Source organism: Stegostoma tigrinum, chromosome 28, assembly GCF_030684315.1.
Source record: "Stegostoma tigrinum isolate sSteTig4 chromosome 28, sSteTig4.hap1, whole genome shotgun sequence".
In the NCBI taxonomy this organism is placed as follows: Eukaryota; Metazoa; Chordata; class Chondrichthyes; order Orectolobiformes; family Stegostomatidae; genus Stegostoma; species Stegostoma tigrinum.
The window spans coordinates 17,317,850-17,333,058 of NC_081381.1; the positions used below are offsets into that span (position 1 = coordinate 17,317,850).

At 45.5% G+C, this 15,209-nt stretch overlaps 1 protein-coding gene across 1 annotated transcript in view; it reads right to left on the reverse strand.

The window, feature by feature from the left end:
- The window catches only part of noc2l (NOC2-like nucleolar associated transcriptional repressor), a 220,264-nt gene that overhangs the window by 134,938 nt on the left and 70,117 nt on the right, over window positions 1-15,209 (reverse strand). The window lies entirely within an intron of this gene.

Consider the following 15,209-nt stretch of genomic DNA (forward strand, 5'->3'; position numbering starts at 1 on the left):
CTTGACTGGGCGTTGGAAACACAGAGGAACATGTTAAAGAAATGGACAGAAAGAAAAGCTAAAGCTGAAGGGAGAGGTTTCAAACAGAACAAGACCTTGAAAAAGGAAAGAGTGAAGCAATGCATGTGAATCCAGGAAACACCCAAATGAGAACTGAAAGCACTAGGAACCTGGATAACTGGAAAGGAACAAAATCATAACTGAGGATTGACAAGTTAAATATTTTTGGCTATGCAACCTTCAGGAAGGGCAGCTAAAAGGGGGAAAGGATGGTACTATTGGTAAAGGTTTCTATCACAGTGCAGGACATAAAGGTGCTCTACATAGCTGTGTTAAGATTAATCCACATTCTGTTAAGAGCAGGAAGTGAAATGAGGCTATTCTTATGGCACATTAGGACCACCAGACGACAACATCTAGATCGGGAAGATTTGTAGCTAATCAATGAGATGTTGCGAACACAGCAACGATGAAGCAATTTTACTTGTAGGCAAGGAAGGGAACGTTTATAAATTGCATCCAAGACTGCTTCGTTCCTGGATCAATATGTTTCTAGTCTGACTGAGAAAAGAGCATTGTTGGCATTTGTTCTGGGCAGCGGAAGTTGGACACCCAAACACAGAGTAGGAAAAAGATTTGGAAATATCAGCCCCAATAGGATTCAGTTCGGATTAAGAGTAAAACAAGATAATGGAGACTCAAAGGATAAAGTGCAGTATTGAATAAAGGCTAAAAATTAAAAGCAGGAAGGGATTTGGCTTGGTGTAACTGGGCAGAGATCTGGGCAAAGCAGATGCACTGTGGAGAGAAAAACAGAAAAGACAGACCACAATATTTCAAATCTGCCTCCGAGACCAGTACTGCCTTGGGACTGAAGTGTGGTCAACGAAACTTGCACAGTCAGGAAGGTTCAACCAATAACCACAGGCCAATTTGTTTCACGCAAGAACATTTTAAGAATCCATGGGGGAGAATTTCCGATGATTCCTCCACACACCCACTACCACTATGGCAATGAGCTGCTAAAACAACACAACATATGTGAATTTACCCTTCCTTCACTTAACACCAAGATAGCATCCAGCTAACTGTACACGGAACAGCAAAGAGAAGCCAACATGTTTTTGCTAAAGGCACGCTGTGATTGATATGTTCAAAAGAACAGACCGGTTGTAGAGAAGAAGAGAACACTGTAGCTATAGAGCCAGGAAATTCTGGGGGCATTCTGTAGGAGGCCTCTCAGAAGGATTGTTACAAACAATCTAGCCATAAGCTCCAAGAGGCAACAGGGCAGGTTGGTGAGAAAGTTGCCAAACTGACTGGAGCCAAAGGCTCCCCTTTGGTCCAGGAACTCCCCACCTACATCCGTGACACCACCCACACCCTCCACCTCCTTCAGGACTTCCAATTCCCTGGCCCCCAACACCTCATATTCACCATGGACGTCCAGTCCCTGTACACCTGCATTCCGCATGGAGATGGCCTCAAGGCCCTCCGCTTCTTCCTGTCCCGCAGGCCCGACCAGTCTCCCTCCACCGACACTCTCATCCGCCTAGCTGAACTCGTCCTCACACTCAACAACTTCTCTTTTGACTCCTCCCACTTCCTACAGACTAAGGGGGTGGCCATGGGCACCCGCATGGGCCCCAGCTATGCCTGCCTCTTTGTAGGTTACGTGGAACAGTCCCTCTTCCGCACCTACACAGGCCCCAAACCCCACCTCTTCCTCCGGTACATTGATGACTGTATCGGCGCTGCCTCTTGCTCCCCAGAGGAGCTCGAACAGTTCATCCACTTCACCAACACCTTCCACCCCAACCTTCAGTTCACCTGGGCCATCTCCAGCACATCCCTCACCTTCCTGGGCCTCTCAGTCTCCATCTCAGGCAACCAGCTTGTAACTGATGTCCATTTCAAGCCCACCGACTCCCACAGCTACCTAGAATACACCTCCTCCCACCCACCCTCCTGCAAAAATTCCATCCCCTATTCCCAATTCCTCCGCCTCCGCCGCATCTGCTCCCACGATAAGACATTCCACTCCCGCACATCCCAGATGTCCAAGTTCTTCAAGGACCGCAACTTTCCCCCCCACAGTGATCGAGAACGCCATTGACCGCGTCTCCCATATTTCCCGCAACACATCCCTCACACCCCGCCCCCGCCACAACCGCCCTAAGAGGATCCCCCTCGTTCTCGCACACCACCCCACCAACCTCCGGATACAACGCATTATCCTCCGACACTTCCGCCATTTACAATCCGACCCCACCACCCAAGACATTTTTCCATCCCCTCCCCTGTCTGCTTTCCGGAGAGACCACTCTCTCCGTGACTCCCTTGTTCGCTCCACACTGCCCTCCAACCCCACCACACCCGGCACCTTCCCCTGCAACCGCAGGAAATGCTACACTTGTCCCCACACCTCCTCCCTCACCCCCATCCCAGGCCCCAAGATGACATTCCACATTAAGCAGAGGTTCACCTGCACATCTGTCAATGTGGTATACTGCATCCACTGCACCCGGTGCGGCTTCCTTTACATTGGGGAAACCAAGCGGAGGCTTGGGGACCGCTTTGCAGAACACCTCCGCTCAGTTCGCAATAAACAACTGCACCTCCCAGTCGCAAACCATTTCCACTCCCCCTCCCATTCTTTAGATGACATGTCCATCATGGGCCTCCTGCACTGCCACAATGATGCCACCCGAAGGTTGCAGGAACAGCAACTCATATTCCGCCTGGGAACCCTGCAGCCATATGGTATCAATGTGGACTTCACCAGTTTCAAAATCTCCCCTTCCCCTACTGCATCCCTAAACCAGCCCAGTTCGTCCCCTCCCCCCACTGCACCACACAACCAGCCCAGCTCTTCCCCCCCACCCACTGCATCCCAAAACCAGTCCAACCTGTCTCTGCCTCCCTAACCGGTTCTTCCTCTCACCCATCCCTTCCTCCCACCCCAAGCCACACCCCCAGCTACCCACTAACCTCATCCCACCTCCTTGACTTGTCCGTCTTCCCTGGACTGACCTATCCCCTCCCTACCTCCCCACCTACACTCTTTCCACCTATCTTCTTTACTCTCCATCTTCGGTCCGCCTCCCCCTCTCTCCCTATTTATTCCAGTTCCCTCTCCCCATCCCCCTCTCTGATGAAGGGTCTAGGCCCGAAACGTCAGCTTTTGTGCTCCTGAGATGCTGCTTGGCCTGCTGTGTTCATCCAGCCTCACATTTTATTATCTTGGAGCCAAAGGCTGTATGTTTAACTGGAGAACGGTTTGCACAGCGTGGATCCCAAGCATTAGTAATGGGTCCACAACCATTGTCAATGAAGATTACTAACTTGGACACTGAGTGAGAGATACTGGGATTTGCTCACTACACAAAAGAAAGGCCCTGTAAAATGACACGGAAGGCCAAAAGAGATCTCAGGAGAACACGGCTTAGCAGAATGCACGAGACAAGAGCAGATGCTCTTAATGTTTGGAAAGCAAGCTGTGATGTTCTAAGGGAGAGGCTGCGATAGGCTGGCCTTTTTTCACTGGAGTGTAGGAGGTTGAGGGGTGACCATATTGAATTATGAGGGGCATAGCAAAGGTCTTTTCGCTAAGGTGGGGGAGTTCAAAACTAGAGGGCATAATTTTAAAGTGACAGGAGAAAGATTTAAAAGGGACCCGAGAGACTAACATTTCATGCAAAGGGTGGTTTATACATGGAATGAACTGCTGGAGGAAGTGGTAGATGCAGGTACAGTTACAACATTTAAAAGATATTTGGACAGATACATGGATAGTAAAGGTTTAGAGGGATATGGGCCAAACACAGGCAAATTGGACAAGTTTAGTTTGGGAATCCTAACTGAGGAGCGATCTTACGGAGTTCTACAAAATCATAAGGGTCTTGGATGGGGTGAGTAGACAAGGTATTTTTCCTAGATAGTGAAGTCCAAAACTAGAGGGCACAGGTCTAAGGTGAGCGGGGAAAGATTTAAAAAGGACCTGAGAGGTAACCCTTTCCATGCAAACGATGGTGCATGTATAGAGCGAGCTGCTAAAGAATGTATTGGAGGCTGGTATAATTAGAACATTTAAAAGGCATCTGGACGGGTATATGAATAGGAAGGGTTTAGAAGGATATGGGCCAAATGCTGGCAAACGGCACTAGGTCAGTTTGGGATGTTGAATTGGTTTGGATGAGTTGGGCTGAAGAGACTGTTTGTGTGTTGTATCAGCCAATGAAAACAGTGATGACAGTATAGCATTGTGGGTCAACCTACAGCAGGAGGACTGTAGTAGTTCAAGATGGCAGCTCCCCATCACCTTCTCAAGGGCAATTAGGGATGGGCAAGAAATGCTGGCCAGAGAGCGACGCCCACAACCCACAAATGAATAGAGAAATAACCTCAACGGAAATTCAATGTAAGGTATGAACATGAAACAGGCTCGATCTGCAATTCCTTTTACATGCAGGTAGATTGTAAACCATTTAAAAAATGAAAGAGATTTCAAAGGCGTTAAACAGTCAAGCACAAATAGGATAAGCTGCAGTTGGAAACAGGAGTCAGGTTTTGGACTCTCCATTACAGTAAGGGAGTTACAGCCAGAGGGTGTACTATCTTCATACAATGCTCTTTCATAAATGGAATGGTCAAGAGCAGAGGAAGTTTCTAATTGCAGAGCAATTTATTTTTCCTCTAATCTTTCATGAGTTGTGGGCACTGCTGGCAAGGTCAGCATTTATTGTCCATCCCCAATTACCCTAGAACAGAGTGACTTGCTCGACCATTTCAGAGGGTAGTTAAAAGTAAAATAGATTGCTGCGGGTGTTATGTGTAGGCCAGACCAGGCAAGGATGGCAGATTTCCTACCCTGAAAGACATTAGTGAAACAGGGTGGGTTTTTTAACAACTGATGATAGTTTCATGGTCACTGAGATTAGCCAATCGATCCTCGAGTTTCTGAGTCAAACTGAAATTCTGCTGCTTCCTGGCAGGTGTATTAATTTGTTTCCTCGGGACACTAGGCTGAGCCCCTGGCTTACGGCGCCAGCAACATCACCACTGAACCACCATTTCCCAAGCTCTGTGATCAGCAAAAGTCTTACTCCCTCTATGGGATAACTCTACGTGGAATGGAGGCTGATGAACATGTCTTAATAATGTGATGTCTGGGTTTGTAAACACTGCTACAATGTTGTCTACGGCACAGGGGGATTAAAAAAAAAAGCAGGTCTGCCACTTCAAGAGGCCTTCTGTCTCTACGGTGGGAATGAACCACAGAAAATTCCAATTCCATCAACCCACAGCACCTGAACCTCAACTTCCTTATATATGGTTCCTCTGTTACGGGGATTTTGGTTCCGTGAACACACATAGTTATGCAAAAACAAAGCCCCCAGCAAATAAGAGCAGTCTATTTGTGACTCCAATCCTTTCAATTCATTCTTATTTTGAAGGCAGTGACCACCAGAAACACACCATTCTCCATTTTAAATAAGCAACATACCAGAGAGACTACTTCATTAAACATCATTGTCCACATGGCGCTAAGATGGCATTTAAACAAACCGCGCTCCCAAGAGATAAAGTTTACTCTTCACAGATATTAAGCCAATGTTGAATCAGAAACAGTTACGAGTCAAAAGAATAACAAAAGCTTAAAATTTGCATTCCTCGATTGTTACCAAACCGCTCAAGTTGGAAAATGATAACCGAACTGCAAAAACAAAATGCTTCCCTGCCTTATCCTTGGTGCAGCCGAATTTAAAAAAACACAGAACTAATTTGACACGCTAGGATACTCCACTGAGAATTGCACTGTACTCTGGATTAAAATAGACAAATCGCAACTTTGCTACAACAGTCCTTTTAATTATTTATTCAGAAATCTGGGACATTTTACAAAGAATAATAATCTTCGACTGCCTGTAAAACGGGGTAGTGTTCTGACTCTTCCACTGAGTGTGAATTAGCCGCTAAGGAACGGGTTCTACTTTAACTGGGCCCGAACTGTTACACAGAGCCAAGGAGAATAGCTCCAGCAAAAGAGGCTCTTCACTGAGGAGGTTAGATTGAAGACATTGGGACTGTTCTCACTGAAGAAGATAGCGGCCGAGAGGAGATCTGATAGATGTTTTCAAAGCCACGAGGGTGCTGGATAGAGCAGGTGGGGAGAAACTGCCCCCACTGGTAAAAGGATTAGGGTCGACAGGGCACAGACAGAGCCAGATAGTCATACAGCATGGAAACAGACCCTTCAGTCCAGCCACTCCTTGCTGGCCATAGTCCCAAACTAAACTAGTCCCACCTGCCTGTCTTTGGCCCATATCCCTCCAAACCTTTCCTATTCATGAGCTGATCCAAATGTGTTTTAAATTTTGTAACTGTACCCACACCCACCACTTCCTCTGCAAGTTCATTCCACAAATGAAGCACTTTGTGTAAAAATAATATTGCCCCTAACATTTTTTTTTAAAAAATCTTCCTCCTCTCACATTAAAAATATGCCCTCTGGTCTCGAAATCTCCCACCCTAGGGAAACAACACCTGTCATTCACATTACCCATGCCCCTCATGATTTTATAAACCTCTAAGGTTACCTCTCAAACTCCTACACTCCAGTGAAAAAAAGTCCCAGCCTATCCAGCCTCCCCCTATAATTCAAACCCTCCATATGGGAATAAAATGTGATCTAACCACAACCTGTGGTTCGGGGCTGGAATGTACTGTGTGGAAGTGTGGTGGAGGGAGGCTCGAATGAGGAATTCAAGTGGGAATTGGATGATTATTTAAATAGAAATAATATACAAAAGGCAGGGGGATGGTGCTAACCTCATAAAATCAGCATTTGTTTGCCCTTGAACTGAGTTTTCTCAGTAATTAAAAATTAACCATGACTGTGGGTCTGGAATTACATGTAAGGATTGCAAATTCCCTGCCCTAAAGGGCATTCACAGACCAGATGAGTCACAGATTTACAGTGTTTGATAGAATCCTTACAGCCTTTTGGCCCATCAAGTTCACACTGCCCCTCTGAAAAGCATCCCACCCAAATCTATTCCCTTCCCCTACCCCTGTAATCCCACATTCTCCAATGGCTAGCCCACCTCGCCTGCACCTTTGGACACTATGGGCAATTTAGTATGGCCAATCCCACCTAAATTGAATATCTTTGGAGTGTGGGAGGAAACCACAGCACCTGGAGGAAACCCACAGAGACACAGGGAAAATGCGCAAACTCCACACAGTCGCCCGAGGCTGGAATCGATCTTGGATGTCCGGTATTGTGCGGTAGCAGGACTAATTACTCAGCCACCATGCCATGCCATTATAGTCAACATTGCTGAGTTTAGCTTAAAGAACGCCAGGTTTATTAATTGAGCTGAAATTCCACAAGCCGTCAGGGTTGGATTAGAACTCACCAAAGTCATAGTCATACAACATGGAAGCAGGCCCTTCAGTCCAACCAGTCCATGACGACCACAATCCCAAACTAAACTAGTCCCACCTGCCTGCTCCTGGTCCACATGCCTCCAAACCTTTCCTAGTCACATACTAATCCGAATGTCTTTTACATGTGGTAATTGTACCTGCATCCCACCACTTCTTCAGGAAGTTCATTCCACACGTGAAACACCCTCTGTGTAAAAGTTTGCCGCTCATATCTTTTTTAAATCTCTCTCCTCTCACCTTAACAATGTGCCCTCCAGTTTTGAAAACACCCATCCTAGGAAAAAAGACAACAACCATTAACTCTATCTACACTTCTCATTGTTTTACAAACTTCTACCAGGTGACCTCTTAACATCCGTTGCTCCAGTGAAAGTAGTCCCAGCCTATCTGGCCTTTCCTTATAACTCAAACCTTCCTTACCGGACAACATCCTGGTAAATCTCTTCTGAACCCTCTCCAGCTTAATAATATCCTTCCTATAACTGGGTGACCAAAACTAGACACAATATTCCATAAGAGGCCTCATCAATACCCTGTACAACCTCAACATGACTTCCCAACCGTTATACTCAAAGGATTGAGCAATGAAGGCAAGCGTGCCAAACGCCTTTTTAGCCACCTTGACTATACGTGATGCAAACTTCAAAGAATTATGTACCTGCACCCCTAGGTCCCTCTGTTCTGCAACACTACACAAGGCTCTATCTTTAATAGTACAAACCCCACCTTTGTGTGTTGTACTAAAACAAAATGCATCACATCTATCCAAATTGAACTCCATCTGCCATTTTTCAGTCCGTTGTCCCATTTGATCAAGATCCCTTTGTAATCTTAGAAAACCTTCTTTACTGTCTACTATGCCACCAATTTCGGTGTTGTCCACAAACTTACGAACCATGCCTTCTATGTTCTCAGCCAAACCATTTATATAAATGACAAACAGAAGAGGAACCAGAAATGAAATCTGTGGAACAGCGCTGGTCACAGGGCTCCAGTCCTAAAAGCAACCGTCCACCAATACTCTGTCTCCTACCATTGAGCCAAGTATGTATCCAAATGGCAAGCTCACCCCGAATCCCAGCGACCTAACTTTATTAATTAGTCTACAATCTGGTACCTTAACAAAAGCTTTACTAAACTCATATCTCCAAAACATTACCCAGGTTTCTGGATATTTAGACCAGTGACATTACCACTCTACCACCTCACGTTGGATGACTCTCTGGAAGTGAAGAAAGTAGCGTTGAAAAGGTAAGAGATAAAAGGCAGTTAGAAAGTTACTGTCAACCAGGATCGCCAGGAGAAAAAACATAAAATTTACAAAAATAACATTCAAAAAGACAGGCAAACTGGCAGCTGTTGAAGCAGAAACAGGATTAATGACGAATAAACTCAAACCCCTCAATCATTGTCTAGATAGCTTTTAACCAACATCTTCAGAGATGCTATAAACACCTGCGGAGCAGGACCTGAAACGTAATACCACTTAATCAATAACAACATGCATTTGTATGGCACCTTCAATACCCCAAGGCCCTTCACAGGAACGTTATGGAACATAATGTGACACTGGAGCACATATTATAATAAACGGGTAGGTGATGACTGAAAGCTGGGACAAAGTGTGCGGGGTGTAGTTTTATGGAGCCCTTTAAAGAAGGAACAAGAAGGGTAGAGATGGAGCAAATGAATTCCAATGTTTGGGTCTTGGCAGCAGAAAACAGCGCCCCAAGTGGCACAGGCCATCCTTAAACCCAAGGATGTACTGAAAAGGCCAGAATTAGAGGAGCACAGAGATTTCAGGGGGTTGTGGGCCTGGATGAGATCACAGAGAAAGGGAAGGCAAGGTCACAGAGGCAACTGAAGACCAGGTGTTACTGAAGCAGGGATAATGGGAACTGCAGATGCTGGAGAATCCAAGATAATGAAATGTGAAGCTGGATGAACACAGCAGGCCAAGCAGCATCTCAAGAGCACAAAAGCTGATGTTTCGGGCCTAGATGCTCTCTGATGAAGGGTCTAGGCCAGAAACGTCAGCTTTTGTGTTACTGAAGCAGGAGTCAGTGTGTGAGCAAGCAAAGCGGTGGTATCTGCCAAACATAACATGCGTTCATTTTCTGAGCTTACAATTAAACTACATAACCAATTCTCAATTCTGCTTCAACAGAAAATGGACAAAGAACTATATCAAATGACATAAAAACGGGCCATTCAGCTCAGCTGATCTATCCTAGTGCACATGGCCCACACAAGCCTCCTCCCACTCATTTCATCCCATTCCATTCCTTTCTCACTCATGTGTTTATACAGATGTCCATTCAATATTTGGGTGAGAAGGGTTAAATCAAAAAATTGACAACTTGAAACTTAACCCCTGGTTTTCCTCAACTCCACTTCAAAACTCACTGTTAAGAATATTGGAAGAACTCTTACTTTCACCTCCTTCCTCTATTATGACCTATTTCATTTCTCTCAAAAAAAACACACCGTTTTAATAAACCAATGGGTGATGGCTATCGGGCAATTACCAATAGTAAGAGACTTTAAGGACAGCATTTAATTGAAAACGTTGTAATTGTGTAGTCAAATATGCACCATACTTAATCAAGAATCTCACTTGAAAGTGATTGAAAAGAGGATCAGTGCATTTCGGAGGCTGTAATTAGTTCTGTTTTTCTGAAATGAACTGTGTTACATCCTCAAAACATTCTTGTTGCATTTTCCATGTTGCTGTAATAAGTTGCTGTACTTATTTCTGGAGGAACATTTTCCATTTTAAGAACATATTATTCACGTTGTGAGTTTACTATGGCATACATTGGATAATCTCGAATCATACTGCACATAGGGGTTGAAGAGTGTAGTCTTCAGGTAAATGAAGGCAACTAGGCAGAGATATTGAGACCAGGGTCAACTACCGTCACCCAAACCCCAGCACTAATCTTATACCCTGCTCCTTTTCTTTGTATTTCTATTGTCACAATTACAATAGAAACTATGTAAACATGTCACACTGTAATTTCAGCCTTTCGCACGGCTGCAGCACTGTCAATGCCAGAATTGTTCAGTTACACCGTGACCAGTTGATAGAGGTCAGTCCCATTATGACCAGTCCCCACCTGAAGGGTGTCCCAGATTGTTACAATTCCGGATGGAACAGCCAAAAACGTTTTCATGACGGGAGAACAAACTTCCCATCTTTACTCCACTTCTCCCTCAGTTGGTCACAACAAGGTTCATTTAAAAACAGTTGTCCCCACACCTCCTCCCTCACCCCCATCCCAGGCCCCAAGATGACATTCCACATCAAGCAGAGGTTCACCTGCACATCTGTCAATGTGGTATACTGCATCCACTGTACCCGGTGCGGCTTCCTCTACATTGGGGAAACCAAGCGGAGGCTTGGGGACCGCTTTGCAGAACACCTCCGCTCAGTTCGCAATAAACAACTGCACCTCCCAATCGCAAACCATTTCCACTCCCCCTCCCATTCTCTTGATGACATGTCCATCATGGGCCTCCTGCACTGCCACAATGATGCCACCCGAAGGTTGCAGGAACAGCAACTCATATTCCGCCTGGGAACCCTGCAGCCATATGGTATCAATGTGGACTTCACCAGTTTCAAAATCTCCCCTCCCCCCACTGCACCACACAACCAGCCCAGCTCTTCCCCCCCACCCACTGCATCCCAAAACCAGTCCAACCTGTCTCTGCCTCCCTAACCGGTTCTTCCTCTCACCCATCCCTTCCTCCCACCCCAAGCCGCACCCCCCGCTACCTACTAACCTCATCCCACCTCCTTGACCTGTCCGTCCTCCCTGGACTGACCTATCCCCTCCCTACCTCCCCACCTACACTCTCTCCACCTATCTTCTTTACTCTCCATCTTCGGTCCGCCTCCCCCTCTCTCCCTATTTATTCCAGTTCCCTCCCCCCATCCCCCTCTCTGATGAAGGGTCTAGGCCCGAAACGTCAGCTTTTGTGCTCCTGAGATGCTGCTTGGCCTGCTGTGTTCATCCAGCCTCACATTTTATTATCTTGGAATCTCCAGCATCTGCAGTTCCCATTATCTCTCATTTAAAAACAAATACCGCTTCCCTCTTGAATAATCTTTTGCCAGCCCAAACGTATTTATGTTTTAAAAGGAACGAGGCTGCCTTGAGTTAAAGAAAGTGAGAGTTATGCACACAGCAGAAATGAGAGGTGAAAGGAATATATGAATAGGTCTTTGGCTTGTCTGTAACGATGAGACAGTGAAATGTTGTGGCTGTTAAGGTGGGAGGTTCTGGTCAGGCTGACTTTGCAGTTGGGAAGCTGTTGGAGCTTCTTGGTTTTATAATTAGCTGAAAGAAGTTCGGCCTGTTTCCATCATTGATGGCTTTGCTGACAACTGCTCTCAGCAACCAGAGACACGTTTCCTTTTTCAAATCTTTTCGTGGAACATGGGCTTCTCTGGCTAGAACAGCATTCATTGCCCAGAGGGCACTTAAAAGTCAACCACATCGTTGTAGGTCAGGAGTCATCATTGTCCAGACTAAGTAAAGATGGCAGATTTCCTTCCCTGAAGGAGAGTTGTTAACCAAATTGGTGCGACCACAGGGACATCCAGTGAACGTTGTCAGCTTGCGCCTTCGAAGCACGCTGTAGCACAGTAGAACTGAAACGACAAGCTAGTAAATAACTTGCTAGTTCTCTAATACACAGAGACCGAGGATTGCAGTTGGCTTTTAAACCCTGTTCTTGCATATTTCTAAAAGGTTATAGTACTTCACACAGAACTGCCCTTCTCCCAATGCATCTATAATGGTCTTGATCAATTGGGCCAATGGGCTGACGGGTGGTACATGGGTTTAATTTAGATAAATGTAAGGTGTTGCAGTTTGGTAAGATGAACAAGGGCAGGGCTTACAGAGTAAATGGTAGGGTCCTGGGGGGTGCTGTAGAACAGACAGACCTTGGGGGTCAGGTACATAGCTCACTGAAAGTTGCAGAGCAGTAAAAGCGGCACTTCGATTGCTTGTCTTCATTGCTCAGGCCATTGAGTTGAGGAGTTGGGACGTCATGTTGCAATTATACAGGACTTTGGTGATGTCACATTTGGAGTACTGTGTACAGTTCTGGTTGCCTTGATATGGGAAGGGTATTATTAAATTGCAGAGCTTGCGGAAAAGATTTACAAAGATGTTACCGGGATCGGAGGCCTTGAGTTAAAAGGATAAGCTGGGAGTGTTTTCACTACAGCATAAGTAATTAAGAGGTGACCTAATAGAGGGTTATAAGATCATGAGGGGCATTGATAGGGTCAACAGCAAAGGTCTTTTCCCTAGGGTTGGGGAGTTCAAAACTGGAGGCATAATTGTAAGGAAAAAGGAGAGAAAGATTTAAAAGGGATCTGAGCAACTTATTTTTTTTTTACACAGAGGACGGTTCGTATATGGAATAAATTGCCAAGGAAGTGGTAGGTGCAGAAACAGTTACAACATATCAAAGACATTTGGACAGATACATGGATCGGAAAGGTTCAGAAAGCTATGGGCCAACTGCAGGCAGATGGGACTAATTTCAAAGCTTGTTCTGCAAGGATGAGTTGGACAAATGGGTCTGTTTCTGTGCTGTGTAACTCTTATGACTGTGAATGGCATCTCTCCTTTTGAAGTATCGCTGCCTGAAGTTCCCTCAACATCCTTCTTGTTTGACATTCCGTGATTCATTTCAAGGCTCAGTGTTTACCACACAGAAATTTTAGATAGCCACTAAATTTACCTCTTCACACATCTTGTCTGTCATTCATTAAAAAAAATACATTTGTACTTCTAAGTTCAATGGAATCATCAAATTTTAAACCCATGTGTCTGTACTGGCTCCCGAAAGAGCTCCCAGCAAGTCCGATTCTCTCACACTATCTCTACAGCCCTCTAACTTCATCCCCTTCAAATATATCGCCAGCTCTCTTTTGAAACCTCCTAATGGAATGTGCCTCCACTGCTCTCCCAGGCAGCACATTCCCAATCCTACCAACTCTCTGGGTAAAGGGGTTTCTCATCATCTCAATCCTAGCTCTCTTGCTGACAGTCTTGAATTTGTGACCCCTAGTTTCTGACATACCAATTAATGGAAGCGGAAAATCCTTCTTCACAGTTTTGAACACCTCAATATAATTGTAAGCAATCTCAGGTCATAATCTATTTTCATGACAAGCAGAAAAACTGAAATATCAGCAGATAGAAGGCCCCAGGTATTAGCCTGATGATGAGGAAAAAAAATTTACTGCACCAGCTTGTACATCATTCCCTGTTCAGGGGCAAAGTGTGAATTCTCATTCATAGCCTGTACCCCTGCACCCCACCGCACCCCCCAACCCTCTGGCAATTGTGGATTCTCTCTGACCTCTGCTGCGATTGCTCAGCTCCCACCCTACTTCCAACATTAAATTCAACAGGATCCTCGCGGCTTTTGCCCTCTGCATCTATCCACCCCCGAAGTTTCCAGCAAAGAAAAACAAATGTCAAGTCCGTGCTGTGACAGCTCTAAAAGGTCGCTGATGAAACTCCCATCAGTAGGACCAAGTTGACAGGGGTCCCAGGCAAACAGTGTCATCACTGCTCAAAGGTGTTTAGAGAAATGACAGGGCAGTTCAACAAAAACGTTTTAAAGTGGAACAGAAATGGCTGCTGGAAAAATACCAGTTCGTTAAAACAGTTGATATGCAAACCATTCAAATGGCACGTCGATTATTTTAAAAGATAGCAAGTAAAGCTGGAAAAACAAAACGTTTGCAGACTCTTGGAAATAAAGTAACGAATAGTGCCACTTGAAAGGCCATTTCAACAACTTTTGTGCAACAACATTTCAAACCTCACACATTCCAAAAACAATGTTAGGGACTCTTGTGCCATAGTGGTAGTGTCCCTATCTCTGGGCAAGGAAACCCAGATGTGTCACACTGTCTCTGAACATTTTGCTGAGAAAAACGTCTACATTTAACTAATCATGGAATTCCTGCAATGAAGAAATGGGCCATTCAGCCCATCAAGTCTACACACACTTTCTGAAGATCATCCCACCCAGACCCAGGCCCCCATCCTATCCCTGTAACCCTGCGCTATCCCATGGTTAATCCACCTGGCCTGAACATCCTACACACTACGAGTAATTTAGTATGGCCAATCCACCTAACCTGCGCATCTTCGGGCTGTGGGAGGAAACTGGAGCACCCGGAGGAAACGCACGCAAACACGGGGAGAACGTGCAAACTCCGCACGGACAGTCACCCGAGGCTGGAATCAAACCCGGGTCCCTGGTGCTCTGAGGCAGCAGTACTAAGCACTGAGCCACCATGCCATCCGTGGTGGGACCCTGTAAATGGTAAGAGTCTGTTGAAATTGGGGGAAAAAAAGAAACTTTTGAGGGGAATACAGTTAACATTGACCATGCAAATTTAGTTGCAAGAGTCTAGGGATGTGAACATCTCTGGCCAAGCAGCATTTATTGCGCATCCCTAATTGCCCAGAGGGCAGAAAAGAATCAATCATATTGCTGAGAATCTGGAGTCACATGTAGGCCAGACTTGGCAAGAATGGCAGATTTCCTTCCCTAAAGGACAGATGGGCTTTTACAACAGATCAACAACAGTTTGAGGCCAGCATTTTATTCCTGATTTTAACTGAATTCAATATGTCACATCTGCTACAGTAGGATTTGAACCCATCTCCCTGGAACATTAGCCCAGTTTTCTGGAGTACTAGTCCAGAGAC